Consider the following 21400-nt stretch of genomic DNA (forward strand, 5'->3'; position numbering starts at 1 on the left):
ATTGTCCTTTGACACTTGATTAACTTTCACACCTCCATGCATTTGGCCATGCTGCTTCTGCTGCCTCAAACTAACCTTGTTCCTTGTGCTCTGGAAAACTCCAGCCTAATCCTATTACTAAGCTGAAATGTCGCATTTTCAGTGAAAATTATTTAAGAAGCGTCCACATGCCCTCCTTTCCTCAGTCTTCTGTGGCACCTTTTATCATTCACAGCTTTCAGTACGTTGCTATATTAGTTCCTTGTCTTGTGTTCTGTTTCCCCAGCCACTCTCATGCATATCCCCAGCACCCACAATGATACACAATCAGTATTAAATACTACTTTATGGATTTACTAACTCCCATTTTACAAGTGAAAAATTTAGATAACTTGTACAACATTGTGCACTTTAATTGGAATTGAGTTTTAAAACAATTCTGCCTAATTTCAAATTGCTCGTCTATTTTCTGGTCTGTAACCAAAAGGGTAGAAATGCACATCAGTGTTTAATCACACATTAGCACATATAAATATTAATAAAAGTACATGAGTGGATGTTACAAAGCCAAACATAGTGATTTCTATATTTTTATGACCACTACAGTATATTCTTTTAGTCACATACAAATACACATAAATTGAATTTTCATCTATTGTGATGGTTCTTTTGTAGTTTCTATAAATGTAATGTGATCATGAGTTTAAGAAACTAAAGCAGTGTAGAAAAATGGTATATATATCTATGTGTGCTTCAGTATATATTCTTTAGTAATATTATGTACAAGTATACATGTTTCCTTTCTTTCTTTTCTTTCTTTCTTTCTTTCTTCTTTCTTTCTTCCTTCCTTCCTTCCTTCCTTCCTTCCTTCCTTCCTTCCATCCTTCCTCCTTTCTTTCTTTCTTTCTTTCTTTCTTTCTTTCTTTCTTTCTTTCTTTCACCAGGAATTGAACTCACTACTCCCACTTGCCAGGCAGGTGCTTGTGCCACTGAGCTAAATCCCTGTCCATATTTTCATTTCTTCACACCATATCTTTTTTATGTCTATCATGCTTATACATTTCCCATTCACCAATTTAAGAGAGATTATTTACAAAAGATGTACAAAATTTCATTCAGCTAATTTTTAAAACTATTTTGAGTCATTGAAGTGTTTACTCGTGGAAATAACCAGACTACCATTCATTTACTCGTCTCTTAATGCCATATATAGTCATAAAATGATCCTTTCTCATTTTTCAGAAATGTGCTTATAAAATTTGATGACAATTAAACAGCCTAACCCTATGAAATGGTTATTTATGAGCAATAAAAAATAAATAAATCCATGTAATTTGGGCTTACAGATGAAGACATCTGTGTTAAGCATGTTTTTTAGTCTTTCACATCAAAATAACACACTGTTATTGCAACAGCAAGCAGAAACACTGAAACGACACCCAGAATTTAGAAACAAATTTATTTAAATTGATGGGCACTGATCGGGATCATTCCCAGAATATGAAGCCCCAATCTTTGGTGGTCTAGGGCTTTTATATCATGTTAGAGCAGAAAGTACAAAAGCAAGACAGTACAGCCTGGCAGTTCTTCTGATTATCTGGCAGGATGAGATCATCAGTTACAAAGTTACGTAGATTCGTGATCATCAGTTCATAAAGTTTAGTGCAGTGATACAATCAGGCATCCTGCATGTTTGGTTACATTCTCATGGTTACAGAGGTTAAGAAAGTTATTACAAAGCCATGAAGCACTTACAGAGCTAGGCAATTTCAAAAGAACAATGTTTTAAAAAGTGATTTTTCTTGTTTTTCCTTTCATTATGAGAGAATGTATAGGGTAATTTCTTTTGAAGTGCCCTAATGTTCACTATGTGCTTATATCTGCTGCTTTAGTATGAATTAAATCATTGTTCTGTGTACATTAGAAATATTATATATAATAATAGACATATCTGTTTCATTTGCCTTCACTAGAGTTTGAAAAGAATTTCTCTGGGGCAGTGTTTTCTAGCTTCCCTGATTTGGTAAAATAAGCAAGAAAAATATCCTCAACACTGGTGAAGAGAAATTGAAGCACCATATTATTTACCTAGAATCTCCTTTCCTACCCATTCAAACCAGTATTCTATATGACTCAACTTAGTTGCCAAGAGAAGTTAAAATCAGGACGAAAACAAAAGAGAATAGATCATCTGATGAAATAATTTCGGAATGTAGAGTAACTTGCCAAAGCAAGTAAGAGTACAGATTTGGTCAGAAAACAGGCTGGAAGAAAGCCAACAGAGGGAAAAAGCTTATATTACATGATATGAATCAGTTACCTAATACATTTTTATTGCTTTGTTGTGTGGGCTAATTTCTTACTTTTTGTAATATGTTAATCAGCATGAAAAAGGGTGTGTGTATGTTCATGCGTGCGTGCGTGCGCACTCACATGTAAAGTGCAGGATAAAAGAATGTGTTCAGATAGAAAATAATTGGTCCATACATCTGGAAGTACATCAGAAATTGGCTTAATCAAGTTTTCAGTATTTTACTTTTTCAATGAAATTGAAATGTGATTGTTGGAAACTCAAAGATGTATTCTTTGAGTATAATTTTATTAGTAGCAATTCATTTATTATGTAGTGTCCTGTCACTCCAAATCAAAGGTTTTATTTTGTCTTCTGCACATGTAATCAATATTCAAGAATGAAAACTGCATAATACATTTTTAGGATTAAACCATTTATAACTGATAGATAATGATAGCGTAGAAACAGGAGGCACTGGTTAATCTGCATTAACTCATGAGCCCTGGTTAACTCTTTTGTGAACTCTAAAGATTCATGCAATTCTGTTACTGGCATTGACTTCCTGATAAGTTTCTAACATGGCCAGTCCTCAACAAACCTCCCCTTAGAGGATCTTTACCTTCTGTTTCCTTCTACAAGAGCTCTTTAGAAAGAATGGACACCTTTGCCAAATACTCTGTCTCCTCTCGGGCCATTACTTTAACTACTGTGGGAGGAAGCAACTGACCACATTAGAGCTGTACAGTAAGAATAGAAACTCTTTTTCTGTCTCTTTTTTTCTTTCCTTTTCTTTTTGTCTTTTTCTTTCTCTCTCTTCTTTTTCTTTACTTCCTTCTTCCTTTCCTCTCTCCTTTCCTCCTTTCTTTCCTTCCTTCCTTCTTCACTTAGAATTCTGCCTAAGAGAGTAAGATAAGCATGTGATAAAAATCAAAGATCATATTCAGCTAATACAGTATTTGAGTATATTCCATGTTGCCAAAACATAGTTCTGTGCACTTTCAAATAATGTATTTAGATATGAGTGCCACATTTTAAGAGGGATAGTAACAAAAAAATTATCATAGTTAAAAGGAACTTGGACTAATGAAATTCGAAGGCCAAGTAAACTGAGGAATTATTCTGAGAATTAAAGATTTATTGGGCACCCTGTAACTTTTATTAAATATAAATACTTAAAGGGTGCCAAGATGGGAAGAAGGGAGAAATTACATATTCAGCATGTCTTTTTCTTTATAAAACAGACTATCAAATGTAAAGCTCATGAATTAATTGAAATAGAGAGAAAATAGAGTGAAAAATCATCCTAAGGGCTCATAGTTTATTTTTTTAAATGGTTGAAAAAATGAAATTGATAGTCTAGTAAGACAATGTCTCAATAACATAAGCTAGCCAAACCATACTTTCTAAATAAAGTGTAAAATTTTTCTTCAACCTTCCTCTTACAATCTCAGGAAAAGTTTATTCCAAGGATCCTTTTAAAAATCCTGCTAATATATCTATAATGCACACTGGAAGATAAAGACAGTATGACTGTAGAACATATTTGTATCACAATACATTGATACTAGTAGAACTTCATAATATATAAAGTATTCATGAACAGCAAGAAATATATTCACAGACCAATTAATCAATATGAAATATTAAAATTTATTTCATGTACTTTTAAAAGTTTTATAGGATAAATCGAACATATAAATCATTTTCAGTTTTCAAATAATCAGATGTCTCAAATATACTGAAATTATGAATATAAAGACAACTTTTATCAATAGGCTAGTTAGTAGATGTTGTATTAAATGATGTATATAAAGTGAGTATGTTGTATCCCGGGATTAGGTGCTTTCCCTACCACTTACTAAGTTAAATATATGGCCCTTCATAGCCATAAAAGTGTATCATTGTAAAATAAGAAGGTATGTACGTTTGGTGTGGTTTGAACAATTAAAAAATAAAAGTTATATCACCATCATACAGTAAACAGGACCCACTCATTGGTATTTTCCTGTCCTTTCTGATGTCCCTTCTGTATATATTATTTTTAACAACAGTGTGAGAAGTACCCATGAGGACTAATCTTTCTAAAAGTTTATTGTGAAAGAAAACAAAGTACCCTGATTGATATGTTTTGAATTTTTTTTTCTCTTTGAAATAAAATACGTTTTTTAAAAAAGAAAACAAAGCAGACAATATAGTTAGAGGAGCTACAGGACTTAATGAGAGTTTCTGGTTAGTGTATTTGTACTTTTTTAAATGGGAAGAACTAAGATGTTATTTTGTCAAAAAGAGTTACAGATGGGAGAGAGAGAAGAGAAGCAAAAGAGAGGGAAATGACTAAGATTAAATGGAAGCACTGATGAGAATAGACTCAAGAACTCAAGTAGTAGGGAAAGAATGCCTTTTCCTCTTGTTGAGTGGTTCTAGGCTGGGATATTCTGGGTTCCACAGGGACATTTGAATACCTGGAGATGTTTTTTATTCTCACAAGTGTGTTTGAAAGATGTTATGTACTCTGGTGAATAGAAGCCGAAGGTGCTACTAAATAACTTAGAATTCACAGGAAAATCCTCTACATCGGTTATCCTGTCCAAAATATCTATAGCAGGGAGGGAAAGAAATTCTCATGTAATAAGGATGATGAGAAATATTGGGAGACTATACAAAGAAATATTTAGTTGTAAGAAATTTCAGGTAAGGAACTTGAACTCTCAGGCCTTAATCTTATTAAAATAGAATGACACATCTGATGCTATTAAAAGTTCTATTAAGATGAACAGAAAGTTAAAATTATTTTAGCACAACTCTGAGTGCTAACTGAGAACTCTGAGTCTGCTGTTATTTTCTTCATTGATGCATGTAACAAAAATTAAAAAGTATTTTCAAATTTCATTTTAAATTGCATGCATATGCCATGCAAAAGCATTTTTGTTGACGTAAAAATAACACTTTAAAGGCTGGGGGTTTAGCTCAGTGCCATAAGCACCTGCCTGACAAGCGCAAGGTCATGAGTTTGATCCCCAGTACCAAAAAAAAAAAAACATTTTAGCAGTAAACATTTCATTAACTTGATCTCACAAGAAGTAATACATATAGTTCTAAAAAAAGAGCATACTCTCTTCCTACTGAATTCTCGAAAGTATTGATAGTAGTATTCTTGCAAGGCATTATTTCTCTTTTTGAAGAATAGTGATTTTTTCTAACCAATTAAAATATTTTAAAAATCTGGCACACCAGAATGCAAGAAGGATGAGCTATAACTTCATTGCTCATTGATACCCACGCTTCAGAAAAATCATTCCATTTCAACATTTTTATTCTATAATAAACAAAACTAAAATTATTATGAGAATCTTTCATTTTAATTGAAAATGTCCTTTTTTTAAAAAAAGTGAAATTTTCTTGAATTTTCTGAATTTCTCTTATTAATAAATGTTACATTTAAAGAGCTATTGCGGCTGAGAATTTAACTCAGCAGCACAAGCATCTGCCTGGCAAGCGTGAGGTCATGAGTTTGATCCCCAATACCAAAAAAATAAAAATTAAAAATTAAAAAAAATCTATTGCGTATTTTAGTTCTATTTCTAAAGTGCAATTGCATTTTAAAATTTCAATTCTGATTGCAGCTAAATGACACAAAAAAAACTAACTTTTTCTACCTGCTTCCTCTAAAGATGGGAAAATGAAATTGTCTTGATTACCATTAAAATTTTTATAGGAAAATTTGTTATGATGACACTTAAACTTGTACTATTAGTATGCTGTTTGAGTGGCCAGTTCTACTTCATAATTTTAGTTTTAAATCAATGCCTTTATTCTCGTGGCCTCTTCTACCTTGAAACTTGCTTCAGACATCTACCCAAAAAAGGACTGTCTATGTTTCCAAATTTCTGTGTGTAATTGTTAAAAATATGATATATCTGTGTTTATTCCTTTAGGGCAAGTATTTTTTTTTCATGAATTGCAAGGGAAAAATGAGGAATAATTTTCATCAACGGTTTTTTCTAATACTACAAGTAGATCAACCTTGACATTTGTCTAGTGATTCAGTGTCACTATGAGTACTTTCATATATGTTAGTACTTTTATATAAAGTAAGTGTAAATTTATCAGAGGCTCATGACTCCTAAACTCACAAAGTAAATGGATGGAAATTAGCAATCAGATATTCTGAATCCTGCCTTAAATGCTTTAGTTCTAAATTATACTCTAGTTTTTCATGAATTCCTGGCCTAGAATTCAAAGCAATAAATGTGTTGGCTGGGCATATAGCTCAGTGGCACTGCGCCTGCCTGGCAAGTGTAAGATTGTGAGTTCAATCCCTCTACCCTAAAATAGGAAATAAAATGAAAAATAAATGTAAGCCAAGTGTGGTGGCTCACGCCTGTAATCCCAGCACTCAGGAGGCTGAGGCAGGAGGATCTGCGAGTCTGAGACCAGCCTAGGCTACAAAGTGAGCTCACAGAGAAATGCTTTCTCAAAAAGACCAAAAAAAAAAAAGTAATGGTGGTGGTGGTGATGGCTTGTTGGCAGTGGTTCGATGGCAGAGGGGGCAAAGAAAAGAAAAGCTCCAAGACTCAAATAGCTTTATTCCCCATCTAAGAATCTGGTTATCTTGTCTCTCACATTTTCTGGTGCCCCAGAACTGTAGCATTTCTGTCTGGGTGGTTTCCCAATTGACTCCAATTCTCAACTCCATTCCTTGATCAAAACTATGAGCTTGTTACCTTTGTCCTCCTTTTCCTTCATTTCAGAGCTTCTGTCAGCTAGGCTGTCTCTTTAATGCAACATTTTTGAGGGTTCAGGGGCTAAAGTCAGAACAAATGTTACGAAGTATCCATCAATATGTTTTTCCACAGAAGAATACGTAAGGTACAAAACAGAAGGTTTTATTCTTATTTTAATATGCAGTATGCTAGTGTTATGTTAATATTACAAGTTAGACATTGCTGTGGTAGAATAGAAAGTGGTAATAAACTTTTACTTACTCAGATCAGTTTCACAAAAACAGTCAGGAGAAGAAAAAAGGCAAAGACAGGGAAAGATACACTTTTGGTTTCCTTTCAGGACTTGAACAAGCAGCCACAACTCACCACTAAACAATGTTACTTGGGGATCAGAATTTAACATTGATCTCTTCCCCCATTTGTTCCCATTCCATACATTAATATCCTCATTTCCTCAGGTATTTGCTAAGTGCTGGGGACTTAACAAGTTGAGCAGTGAATGTTTACCTAAACCCTGATTATGCTTCCTCTCATTACAAATCAAATTAACGAATATTTATTAGGTGAATATTATGTGTTCCAATAGTGATGATTTAAGTACTAATTACAGTTAGGGTTAGGCTGTGGTCAGACTTTCCAGACTTCACCAGTGGTTCTTAGGGTAGATGACAGGGAGACAGCAGGGAAACATTAGTACTTCCAAGGAGGAAGAAAAATAACACTGTATTTCACTTATCCTTATTGTTACCTCCACTAGAATAGGTAATAGAGTAGATTTGTTAATAGTTAAGAGCTTAGTACATGGAACTATGAAACTAGAAGATATTTTTGAGAAGGTAAGGATAGCATGATGTAATAGAATCTTGATTTCCTTTAAATATCAAACTCATAAGTCACACTTTTATTACACAAACCTTATTAAAATATATTGTATTCTTACCAGGCATGATTGTGCATGTCTGTAATCCTGGCACTAAGGAAGCTAAGGCAGGAAGATTGCTGTGAGTTCGAGGCCATCATGTACTACATAGTGGGACCTTGTCCCAAAAAAATTAATTAAATAAATAAAAATACATAATTTATTCTGAAGATAATCCATTTTAAAATATGGATTATAAGGGCTGGGGATTTAGCTCAGTGGCATAAGTGCCTGCCTGGCAAACGCTAGGTGGTGAGTTCAATCCCCGGTTACCCCCCCCCAAAAAAAAAAACCTTGTAAAATATGGATTACAGATTTCCACATCAGGAGTCAGCGTGAAGTTGAAGAAAATTTTTCAGAAGGCTCATTCTAGGTTCTAGCTAGAAAGTAAAAGTCTTGGGTGAAAATCCAGAATCACAGTGTACTATTGAAAGAGTAAACATGATCTTGTTCTATCTGAAAAGTTACTGTATTCCATACAGTAATTCATATTTATATAATGGATAAATCAGTCCTAAATATCTCAACCTCCCTGGACCTCCTTCCCCTTCCTTCCTTTCAGTACAGTGAGCTTCCTTGTCCACCTCCTATTCACTCTGTGCTCGCACTTGCACTCCCACCACTCACCGCTGCCCTGAGGACATCTCACAGTCACACCTGGGCACTTTTACCTTACTTTACCTTTCAACAACTTTTTACACCATAGGCTGCTTTACCTTATTTCCTCCCTGTGGTCCCTTTTGCTCCTGCTTTCCTCCTATTCGCATCAGTGTTTGGGTTTTTGTTTTTGTTTATTCTTTCTGTAGCCTCCCTTGCTGACCCATATCCTTTCCATCTCACTAATGTCCATACTTCATGAGGTTTTAGTCTCAGCCTTTTTCTCTTCACCTATCCATGGATAATTTTATCCATCCTTGGATTCAGCTAGCATTATGTTGTTGGAATCAGCTCCTGAGATCCAGTTGTTTACATCTCTTTTCAACTCTGTGTGCAGTGACCAACATATTAGTACCTTAAAGTTAACCAAGGTTAGCATGTTTAAACTATGGAAATCAAGAAAATCTACGTATCAGAGCATCATTCAGGTATTTATTCATTTGTTGTGGACAACTAGTTTCATAACACAACATTGGCCTCAGCAGTAAGGTGTATATATCACCAGTTCCTGAACCTGTGTCTCACACTTTCTGAGCTCCAGTCATTATTTCCAGCTGATTTTTAGCCAGCTCCTCTTGAATGCCCAAATGGAACTCATTATCTTTCCCCAAAGCAGCCTTGTTCTGTACTAGCCCGTGGTTTGGCTAATGGCCCCATTGCTATCCTGTCACCCTTGCAGCAAGCCAAAACTTCTCTCTTCCTCATCCACTGTATCTAACTGAATAGTATGTATATTTCCCCATCTTATTTCATAAAAATTTAGTTAGCTCAATAATACATACAATAGGACAGGACAGAATAATTTCTCTCAAAGTAATATTAAAGGAAGGAATTCGAACAAAGAAGAAATAAGCACCAGAAGAACAGATGAACTCGGAAATGAAATGAGTATACAAAACACACGCTTTGAAGTCCAGCCAGCCACATGTGGCCAGTTAATTCAACATCCGAAATTGCTTTGAATCCATCTTTGCCAGCAACTGCAATAGCACAGCCTCTGCCCCCAAATGTCTTCCTAATTCACGCTCATATTCACTTTCCACAATGCCTCCAGAGAGATGATTCTCAAACCAGATCCTATCACACCATCTTTCCCCCTGCTTAAGAAATTTCAGTAGCTCTCCACTGTCTTTGGGACAAAATCCAAGCACACGTCTAATAAAACCTCCACTGTGATATTTTTTTCTCATATTTTAAGACTCAGCTTTGTATGAATACTTCTGAGATAGATAGATAGATAGATAGATAGATAGATAGATAGATAGATCTGATTCAGTTTACAGTTGTTGAACACCATTATCCCATGAATTTTATTTAGTACTGAAGATACAGAATAAGTTAGTACTTGATTTATAAGGACTTCTAGTTGAGAAAAATGTGTTTAAGAAATTGTATGAAATCTGATAAATTCCATACCCTAGAAAACAATACAAAGTATAAAAAATAACAATGTAAGAAGGGGGTGCTGTGTAGCAAATAGTGCATATCACATTGTCTTAGGATAGTCAGCAGTATTTCTCTCCCACTGAAACGGGATCCATGTACATCTCCTTACCATAGGAGAAAGTACGGAGTAGCTGTGCTATCATAGTATCTCTGTGTTGGATGTCTGCATGGATGGATGTTTGGATGGACAGATGGATGCAGCAAGAATGCTGATAAGTGAAAATTGGAACAACTGTCTAAAACTAGTTAAAACTTTATCACAAATTCTGATAGTCTTTGCCTTCTTTGCTTTCTATTACCAACTTTATTTAGAGATGGGTGAGTAAGGATATGAATATGGGAACATGCATATATTTACCCTGTGTAGGTTAAATCCTCGCTTTGGGAACTGCTGTCTGTGGTTCAGACAATCTGTTAGACTTCAGGGGGATATTCAAGGCTTAGCTTTTTCAGTCAGCCCTTTGCTAAACACATCAAAGAAGGCTGTCACTTGATGGTTCATTTGCTTTACAATTTGCCAGAGGCTCAGGCAAAAGGTCCCAATTAAAAGATCTGTGTTGTTTCTGTGCTCTGTTGCTCAGTGGTAAGGAGAGAATCCCCAGGGCTTCATTGCATCTCCCGACAATGCACCCAGTTGATCTGCTAGTTCAAAACAAAACATGCACACCATGCTAAAATTTTAAAGTTCAGTTTCACACATGGTCCATTTCTTTCTATTCTTTGAAAAACTCCATTCATGCTGATATAAATTGTCTCTAGATTCTAGAACAATGGTTCTCAGACTTAAAAAAGAAAGAAAAAATACCAGACTCTACTTCCAGGGCGTTATTGGCCTGCAAATGGGCCCATGTATCAGTATTTTACCTAAGTGCTCCTATTAATTCTAATATACAAACAGAATTGAAAATACATTTCACTCAGCCCGGAATTTGCTTCCCATGACCACTTTCTTACCCTTCATGTATCTGCCTATTAATCACCTTCTCAATTCATATCATTCTGTGACCTTGCTTTTAATAGAAAAAAGGTTGGCCAGAGGGGCCCTCTCTCTTACCTTGTCTCTCAGAAGATTTTCTATCACTTGAATATAACTTTGTGTTTGTTTTTTTGTTTATTATATCTCCTTATACTAGATTAGGAGTATCATGTACTATTTATTGGCAGCTACTGTTGAGGAAAAGTCAGTTGTAGGTCTAGGAATAATCTACAACTGTAACTGGGGCTAGACTGAATGAAGGCTGAGGAAAAGCAGGTGAAAGTCTAAAAGAAGAAGAGCCATACTTAGAAAAGTGTCAGAGAATACCCTCAGTGGATGGTTCGGGTCAAGAAATAATGATAAATTGTAGTGTTAAAGATAGGCTAGCTCTACTATTTCTTTATAAAAGAAAAATAAAACTCAGTACTGGCTAAAAGTGAAAGTCCTACTTGCATTCCCCAGGTGTAGCCATTTTTTACAGTTTAGTGTTAAAGTACACAGAAAAAAAAAAAAATATATATATATATATATACAGTTTTTTTAAAAAAGAATTAAATGCTTCCAAAGGTATATTATTGTGTTGTATGTAAACGTGTGTTCAAAGCCTGTACTAGCCCTGGGCAAGGATAAGAAAAGTTCAATGATTTAATGCAAATCATATTTTCATAAGATAACCTAGTTTTTGAAGGTTCACTGTTACAAAATATTGACTCCCTTTTGAATTACCCTATAATTCATCCACATATATGCACATGTGCATGCATGTACATGCACACACAGGCACACACACATTCTTCCTAAAAATAGAGTTTTATTGTATCTACTATTTTAAAAAGTTAGTTATGTTAGAAGTTAGTTTTCCTCCTAAGTCAGGGCTTAGATTTAAATTGTGTTAGTGGTGATAAATTTGGTAGTACCTTGATACCCTGTCACTTTATCATACTCTGTACAAACATACAATGCCAGGTGACCTAATCCAACCCTCCATCTGTTTTTGTAAACAAAATTTTATTGGAAGACACTATGCTCTTTCATTTACACATTTCCTATAACTGCTTCTGTGCTACAATAGTAGATGTGAGTAGTTACAACAGAGGCCATGGAGCCACAGACTCTAAAACACCTTATATCTGGGCTTTTAGGAAGAAAGTTGCCTGACTCCTGCCCTAATTAATCAAAAGGATTATACCAGTAATAATCAATCAGAGCAAACCAAATGAGCCTAGTATATGAGACTGATACTTCTGGGGTTTTATATCTCTAAGGCTACACATCTGATTACTGTTGGCAGAATGAACTTCAGCCAAAGCACTAGTAAGTAAGGTGTGGGGAGGGATTAGGGAGGCATGTCCCATCTAGTTGGGTCCTGTCTTCTTGTCAGGCAAGTCACATCTTCTCCTTTTCTTTCCTGTGCTCTCCAAGGAGGAACAGTGCTTATTGCAGATGTAGCCAAAGTTTTCAGAATACCTACAGGTTGATGCATTTGAATTTAAACCAGTCTGTCCTGTCTTTGCTGCCAACCTTCATAAATCATTTGGCTGAACAATAGAAGGGCTGGGCACCTTGTTGAATAATGCTCCAGGTGCAGTGGAGTAACACTTCTCCTCCCAGTTGCTCAGCATGCAAGGTAGGGGACCCCACATTGTGTTAGCTGTGAGGAAAGCACCATGATGCATTTGTCTTTCTTCTCACTGAGTTTATTTATTTTCCCCCAATCTCATGTTTTGTCTGAAATGCTCCTTTCTGGAGAGTCCATTGCAAATCTTTCAGCAATAGGTGTCTGACTGTTTACCCACTTCTGGAAAGGTACTGTGCCACTGCAGATGGAAAAATGACAAGAGTTCGTCTGGGATGGATGCATCCTTGTTGCTATATAAGGCCTATGTCTCCAATGAGTTCCTGGCTTGTGTATTCATAAGCTGTTATCTTTTTGGTTAATCATGCAAAGGCTCGCCCTGCACTTGTTTTCAAGTTGGGGTTAGAGTATATTTTAAGCTATGAATTTTAAGCCACTTCTTGTTCAAAATGCTGTCCTTACAGAAAATAGGTAATACCTTATAAAGCCTGGTTAGTTATTTTTTACCTTTAAGTTTGTATGGTTTAGTCTAGAATATTCCTACAATCTCATGTAAACATTCACATGTCCTGAAACAACCAGTTCATACCTGACATTATTTTTTTTTTAATTTTTATTTAAAGAAAAAAAAACCTGCCATTTTTTTAAAAAACTTATTTTCACAAGACTTTTACAGAGGTACACATTTCCTCATAATTCAAAGTAAATTGGGAGTAGCCTAAAATTTAGTGACTAGGTAGCTGAAAAAAATAAAGCTGATTTTGTGCTTAACTTGTTTGTCTTAATGCTTGTTCTGCATTGTATCATTTTGTTGGCCTAAATTTTTAATGATAAAAATGTAAAGCCAAGAGGTACTTAGATCATCTAATTGTACGGATGTGGTAAAAGGACTGATAAGCCTTATGTTACTTGGCCAAAATGACGAAGTCTAGTCCTTTCGATCACCAGACCAGATGGATTAATCTATAGTCCATCCCAACTATAAGACTTAACCCTCTAGAGGATGTTTTAAACAATAGAAAATATCAGAAATGTCAGTTTGGGTTCATACTGCTTTCTCTGATGAGTGTGTGTGTGTTCTGAGATGCTTTCTGCTTTCTGTAAATCAGACATTCTTGCTGGGTTGCATCAGAGTCCAGGCAACATGATTGATGAATAAAGGGCAGAGGAGGGATGACATAATAGCTTGTGCAGTGTTTACCTGTGAATTATCTCTAACTGTGTGCTGCTTGGTGTCTGTGTGACTCATGACTGAGTACTGCCATCCCTGTTTTTTAGCACTATAGCCTCACACTTACCTCACTCTGTTTTTCTCCTTCTTGCCAAATCTGATTAGAAGTACTTTTGTTTTAAGCTCATGGTTATGAAGCCATAAGTAGATTTTGTACCAGTGACTATGTAGAGAAGAATAAAAGAATGTTAGAATAAGCAAATCACATTTTCACCCAGTCAGATCAGCATGGTATCTATATCAACTTAGTTCAGTAAATACTTATTTGGAATGGACTACAGATTAAAACTTAGTTCAATGAATACTTATATATGTGCTGTCCATTATTAATATTTTCTTCCCTTAATAGTTTTTTGTTTCATAGCTTCATTTTAACAGATTCACCCATCAAATAAATCTGAAGCAAGTGCCTACTATGGGCCATCATTATAATAGATGCTTTCATAAACATTTTTTCATTTTTAAACCTTAAGACAACCTCGAGATCCTGTCTCAAAAAACAAAATGAAAACAAAGAAAGAAAGTGGGTGTGGTGGCACACACCTGTAATCCCAGCACTCCCGAACCTTAGGCAGGAGGACCACTGTGAGTTTGAGGTCAGCCTGAGATACATAGAAAGACCCTGTCTCAAAAAACAAATACAAAAAGCAACCCTATAAAGTGGTTACTATCTCTGTCATCATAGAAATGAGGACACTGATCCAGCTCACTTAGCTAACATATGTCTGAACTGAGATTAGAATCTTAATTTCTTGACACTAAGTACACTGCTTTTCCTATTGTAACCAAATGTCTTTAATTTACACACATAAGGCTTTCTTTGCAAGAAAAATGCCTTAATATGATATTCATACTTGATCTAGTGTCACTGTTTCTTTGCTTACCCTTAGAATGATGAAAGTCAAGAGAATAGGAATATATTTATTTACTAAACAATAATCATGCAGCCTTACAATGGGATTGTATCATAGAAACATTAAATTTGCATGAATTCAACTATAACTACTCAGCAAATAAAAATCAATTGGGAAAAAAATAAAAATTTACCTGTGCAGACAAAGTTTTTGAAGTTATATTCAGTGAATCTGTGTCAAGGAGTAAATCTAAGAAAATGTGTGCTGATTTTTCCCTATCTATGCCCATGCCCACATGTCTGTCTCAGGGCAAGCATCCTGCCTTGCTGAAACTGCTGCTGTTTTATGCAAGATGTATACTAAACAGAAGCCAATGGTTCCATCTTTTATTCATTCAAGGACATAATAATATAAGCGAAAGCTGGAGGGGAAATCCACCTGGGTTGAGCTTACTGAAAGACAAATCTATTGGCTGCCTGCATAAGGTCTTCCAAAGGCAGTTGTTAAGGTAATTTTGACACAAATTGAGGGGCTTTTTCCTTAAATAATCTCTAAAAATTCTAACAATCCTCAAATAAAAAGCAGCTCATATAGGGGTGATATTGGGTGACATTTAATCAATCAGGGAATTCTTGTTCAGGTTATACTAAAACCACCTTGAACACAAGAACACTGTGTGTATCAGTGACATGATATGCCTTCCATTTTCTGTGTGTTTGGCAGGATTGGAAGGATTAAGACTGCAAAGATTGCCCGGTACCAATAAAAAGGAAAAAGACAAAAAAAAAAAAAAAACCCTGCAAAGATTAAATATTCACTGTGTCCAAAAGAGAACTGAGTTACCACTGAAACCAAGTAGGAGGAACCAAACAAAGGAAAAATAGAAGTGTAGTGGGATCACAGGGTGGTAAAGAAAGAGGATTAAGAAAAAGAAACTTAGTGACTGGTTATCTTTTAGTCATAATCAATGATAAGGTCTGACGCCATATACAAAGTATTTCCCTTTTAAATACTACCGAGTCGTAAGTACAGTCTCCTTCTCTCTTCCTTTCATTTTTCTCTACCTTCATATAGGTTGTCTGCTTTTATTTTAAATTTTGATTCTTTAGTTCTTTAAAAAAAAAAAAGCCAGATACAAAGAAACGTCATCTAATATCAGAACAATTGTCAGCAAGATCCCATGAAACCAAAAGAGGAGCTGCCAGAAGAGATAGCACAGGAAGTTGAGGGCTGAGGAACAGTTCTAAGTGGTGATAGTGTCTAATAGGTAAAAACATAAGCACTAGTGACATTAAGAAGAATTCTGACTTCCAAACTTGTTTTAAGCTTCATTGTCTAGTACAGGTAGGGAAGATCTGGCTAATGAGAGAGGACAGTGTAACAATTATTGGCCAGCAGATTCTCATAGTCTCATACTCATTAGGTACTGGAGTTTACCTTGATGGGTGTGGAGGTGCACCAGGATCACTGTCTTTGTTTTTGTTTTTTTGTCTTTTTATTGGTACCGGGGATCAAACTCACGACTGCCTGCTTCCAAGGCAGGCGCTTATGCCGCTGAGCTAAATCCCCAGCCCCCAGGATCACTGTCTTTGAAAGAAGAGCGTTTGTCTCCATTCTGGCTAAACCTGGTCTTGATTCTATATACTGGTATATGCAGAGCTGGTTCTGTATATCTTTACCCCCTCAAATTGCTTTAAACAAGGCAGATGGTCTAGCTGAGGTACTGATGCATATAATCTTTAAAGCAATGCGACAGATCATTGATGTTCCACCTTATGACTTCCAATTAGTATGTGTGAGCTAGGCCAAGTGATGCAACACTGTCAGCTGAGACTGAGGCTCAGAAAGAACCCATGATGTCTTAGGGCAAGAGGACTAGCCATCAGAGTTGAAACACTGACCCCAAAGCCCCAGGTACTTCCTCAGGCTGTGTTATGTAATTACTCTTTCTGCATATATCTCTCTGCATCTTGAGGTGCTATCATATGTCCTACATAGCCCAGCTCACAGCCCCCATGTACTTCCCACCACTCTCACCATCACTGATCCACGTCCCCCTTCACAAACTAACAGAATTCCAGTTCTGTCCGAGGTCTTTGTTCTAGTTAGCCATTGTTCTAATTAGACTTAGGACTCCCTTGGCTCCCTACCACTACAGATATGTGTTTATCTTTTTATTCCTGCCATGGGTTGTACAGAAAGTGGTGGATGGGAGTTACTTATTGGAATTCCAATAATTTTTCCCTGGGAATACAAATACAGACTCCACTGGATCACGACAGCGTCCAGAAAGTTTCCCTATAGCAGAGGTCAGTACTGGGAATTGAACCCAGAGTCTTCACACTGAACTACATCCTCAGCCCCAACCCCAATCTTGATTTGGGGGAGAGAGATAATTAGTTGGTTTCAAAATAGGATCTCAAGAGGTCCCTAATTTGCCTAGGCGGGCTCTAACTTGTGATTCTCCTGTCTCAGCCTCTCAGAATGCTCTGATTGCAAACATGAGCAACTATGCCTAGCTGAATTTAATTTTTAATACTTTTCTAAGTAGTTAAGTTTTAACTTGCTTGTAGTTTAAAAAATTGAAGCTGGTTCTGCAAGGTAAAGGAGGAGATACCAGGAAATAACCAAAAACCAGTCTCATGAATAGAAAATCCAACTCATTCACAATACCAAATCTCATTTTATTCAAGGAAGTAGAGGTACAATCAGGGCACCTCCCTTTCTTTCCTGTATTTGTGTAGCTACTAGCACTTTGCATTGTTGAAAGTGAAATCTTGTTGGTGATAATTTTCCCTTACTGATTGTTCACTTTGTATTTTTGGCTCGGTGTTCAATGTAAACTACAGGAGACTGCTTGGCTGTTGTCACTAAGATGACAGCTTGAGTTGAAGCTGGGAGGCAAGGGAACTCGGCTGAGGACAGGGTCTCAAGGTGGCTCCTAACCGCTCCCATATATGTATAGAAGTCCACTTGGGTACTTACTAAAAATACAGATTCTGGGACCCCATGCTAACCCTGCTAAATATGAATTCAGGATGGGATGTGGCTCTAGAGTGAGTTACTAAATAGCACCCTGAGGATTCTTATGAAGTTCAGAGTTTAAGAACCACTGGGTTAGAAAAAGTGAGTATAGTATTTTAAAAAAAAATTCCAGAGGGATAACTTTTTAACAAACTGGGTTCATATTCTAAAGTTAACTTTTATAATATAAAATATAGCTAAGAATATCTGCTTTAATGAAAATTTATAAACGCCTGTACAACTCATAGGAGAAGAATTTAAATGCAATGTACCTGCAAAATGTTAGCATTAGTAATAAATAATCTTAAGTATGAGGGGAAAGGAAATTGTTATAAATTCTGAAGGTTTGTGTGAAGAGTAATGAGGGAAAAATGCATGAGAAAACTTCCTTGACTTTGAAGATCCTAATCCTTTGTTCCACTTGCCTCCAAAATGCATCTGATTCCATCCAAGGTCTGTTCATTCATCCCCTCTTCTCCTACACATTTTTCAACCCATACATGGCAGAACCAGAATGGAGAATGGTAAGAAAGAGAAAGCAGTCAAGAAGTGGAACTAAAGTTTTACAGAAAACCGGAAAGCAAAATTCTAAGCTTTAAAGCATTAAACCAGAGAACCCTAAACAATACAAATCTGGAGGAAATATACTGTAGTTATAAAACTAAATGTGATATAAGTATACTAGAGAGGTTGCCAGGGTCAGAAGACTGGGTTCAGTTCTTTTGCCTCTATTAAGATAACCACAGAAACTAACTCTAACTAATGTTTCCTAGACCTCATCTAATTCTTAGCACTTATTTAAAGTTTATTTTTGTTTTTGGATTAGTTGTTGTTTTGTTTTGTTTTGTCTTTTGTTCGAACTCAGGACCTCAGGTGCTTAGCCACTGAGCTATATCCCCAGCCTAGATTATTACTTAAAATTAAACTTCAGCCAAGTATGGTGGCACACACCTATAATCCTACCACTCAGGAGGCTGAGACAGAAGCCACAAGTTGGAGGTCTGCCTGAGCTCCATAGTGAGTTCAGGACCAACCTGGACTATATAGCTAGACTGTCTCAAAAATAATTAATAATTTTTTAAAACCAAAAATTAATTAGTTAACTATCCGAAGACAGGAATAACTAGGTACTGCTAACTATTCCTTCCTCATAATTATCATAACTGCTACCTTCCTGTTCCTTCCTCATAATTATAACTGCTATGCCTCACACATGGATTCATTTGAGCCCTTTCTTTCATTCTTTCACCCCTTTTGTCGAAGTGATTTTAACTTTCTGTTTCAAAGACTCTAAAATTTTTTTTATTCAATACATCAGAAAAGCCATCATTCAAATCCCAGAAATTTTAGTTTTACCCTTTGGATTTTGTGTTATTAAAATGTAGCTTTGGAATGATGAAAATACAGTGTGTTTATCTTGTAATTTTCTTCCTGTAAAAAAAATTCCAAGCTGGATTGCAACTCAGCCCTTACCATAATAACTCTTAACATGTTTTGCTACTTAAGAAATTAAAGCTAAGAACACATGTTCCTGACTTTGACATCAGATAATCAAATTAATAATTACAGCATGTCAGCCAAAGTAAACAAGCATTCTGATGTGTAAAACCATGCATTGTCTTGAGCTATTTGATTACTTAACCACTGAAAACTTTTTAAATTGAGCTCTTTTTAATGTATATTGTGAAGGATAGAAATGGCTTGTTAGAATAATGTTTTTATTTGGTCTTATTTTATATACTCTTTGTCCAAATCATGAGCATATTTCTTTCAGTATTTACTTGCTTGCTTAATGCCTGAGCTGGTATTTTCCATACAAGATTTATACCATTTTGTGGTCCTTAAATTTCTCTGATTTGCTTTTTCTGGATTTTTTGGAATTCGTTAGCCTGTTGGCAGATGTATGAACTTGGAAGAAAACAAAAAATCACCTGTCACTTTCTACACTAAAAATCTTTTGTTATATTTTCTGTTTTCTCTTCATAACCATGCGAGTCAATGATATGAAGTGTCTCACATTTACAATTCTTTTTAACCTTCATTCATTGAGATCAAAATACCTTACAACAGTGGTGGTGAACCTATGACAATGCTTTTCTTTTACTCTTTCACCCCTTGTTACTTGCTTTTCTTTTAACACTATTCCATTAAAGATTTTAAGGTATGAGTTATTTTTTTCTTTTAATGCTGTTCCATTAAAGATTTAATGTCTGAGTTATTTTTTCTAAACTAAAACTTCAGTATCCAGATTGAATTGAAATGTTGGCATTTTTAAGTGAGTTTCAGGTTGCAGTTGAGGCACTCATCTCTAAAAGATTCATCATCACTTCTTTATGGTATTGTCATAACTTTTCATTTGACTAGAAGATCATGTAAAACAGGGCCTACTGATATGTCCACCAAACTGATTTTGTCGTGGTTCACAGGTCCATTTTGTGTTAAATATCAAGTTAATGAAATCCACACAGGTATATCTCCCACCAGAAAAACAATGAGGAATGTAATGAGGGAAACCAAATCATGAAAGATGTGAAGGTCCAATAAGTAGAAAACAGTGAGAGATCTGTTATGCAATGAAGAACAGAGTTAGGAGCAAAACTTTACTCTTAGTTGGGTGACTTAGTTGGTTGAGAGACTCAAAATTGTCTAAAAAGTATACAGATTTTGCAATTCATGACCAATTCTGAAGTACTTTAAGTCGGGCAACTGTTAGAGTATTGTACAGGCAAAGTAGGCCATATTTTCTTGACTACCAGTTATGAATTGTGATACAGGACTAACAGCTATTATTGGAAAAAGTAATTACTCACCTCGTGGGAACAGGGAGTTGACAGAAACTGGCCACTAAGCAAGTAGAAGTAGGTCTGTTGGTGAGCAAATTCTCACATCTGGTTATTAGTTTTCTAAGTTGTTAAGTTCTAATTTTCAAGAAAATTAGCAGTTGAGGTCTCCCTGGAAATTAGGGGCTAGAATCTTCCAGGACAAACTTGCCTAGGATCCATACACAGGGCGTTACCCTCCTTTACTTAAGTTGGCATAACACTGTCCACCTTCCTAATGTTTGAACTAATATAATAACTACTGCTGTTTTTGGAGATAATCACTTTTCTCACATCTTGTTTAAGGCTTTCTGTAATGCTGTTTAAGCACTGGGGAGGAAGGAGCCTTTCCATAACATTAAGGTCATTCCTGATAAAGGTGACTGTTCCACCCCTCCTTCCCAATTAGAGCCTTTGCCAGCAATAGCATAGGCTTGAGCTAGTGTGCCAAAAGTTTTAATACCATGAGAACTTGCTTGACAAAGCCTATGCATGGCAAATAAAACAGCCAGAAGTTCCCAAACTAAAATTTTTCAAGATTTCCATGTGAGATGCAGCCAGGGTACCCTTCATCTAAGTGTTACCATGTGTTTGCTGTAGTCGCTGGTATCCTGCAATTCTCATTTCCCCAGCAATGAGAATTATTCATTTCTAGAAGAGATTAGAAATTACAGGAAGTACTAGTCATGTCAAAATGGAAATCTGTAGCTACAGAGAATTTGATCTTTTGACAAAAAGAACAATGGCAAAGGCAGGGAACAACTGTGGGATTAGCACTGTGATCTTTTCAAATAGTTGCTAAGTAATTATTGTTTTGTTGGTCAGCAGTATTCAGTGTTTACATCATTCTTCCATTAATGTTTCTGTCTGTTTGCTAGCCCTTCTTCTCTACTACTACAAAC

At 35.9% G+C, this 21400-nt stretch overlaps 2 protein-coding genes across 7 annotated transcripts in view; one reads left to right on the forward strand and one right to left on the reverse strand.

Moving 5' to 3' along the window:
* The window catches only part of Cmss1 (cms1 ribosomal small subunit homolog), a 341586-nt gene that overhangs the window by 152100 nt on the left and 168086 nt on the right, over positions 1-21400 (forward strand). The gene's annotated exons all lie outside the window — the stretch shown is intronic.
* Positions 1-21400, reverse strand: part of Filip1l (filamin A interacting protein 1 like) — a 243707-nt gene that overhangs the window by 123804 nt on the left and 98503 nt on the right. The window contains exon 1 of one of the 5 annotated variants that reach the window (XM_013151729.3): positions 13869-13943. The exons of the other annotated variants lie outside the window; for them this stretch is intronic. The gene's annotated coding sequence lies outside the window, so the exon portion shown is untranslated. Of the gene's footprint in view, positions 1-13868; positions 13944-21400 lie in introns of those variants that run through there. 5 annotated transcript variants of the gene reach the window in all.

Source organism: Cavia porcellus, unplaced genomic scaffold (genome assembly GCF_034190915.1).
Source record: "Cavia porcellus strain 051 isolate PalLab524CR breed Dunkin Hartley unplaced genomic scaffold, mCavPor4.1 scaffold_15, whole genome shotgun sequence".
NCBI lineage: Eukaryota > Metazoa > Chordata > Mammalia > Rodentia > Caviidae > Cavia > Cavia porcellus.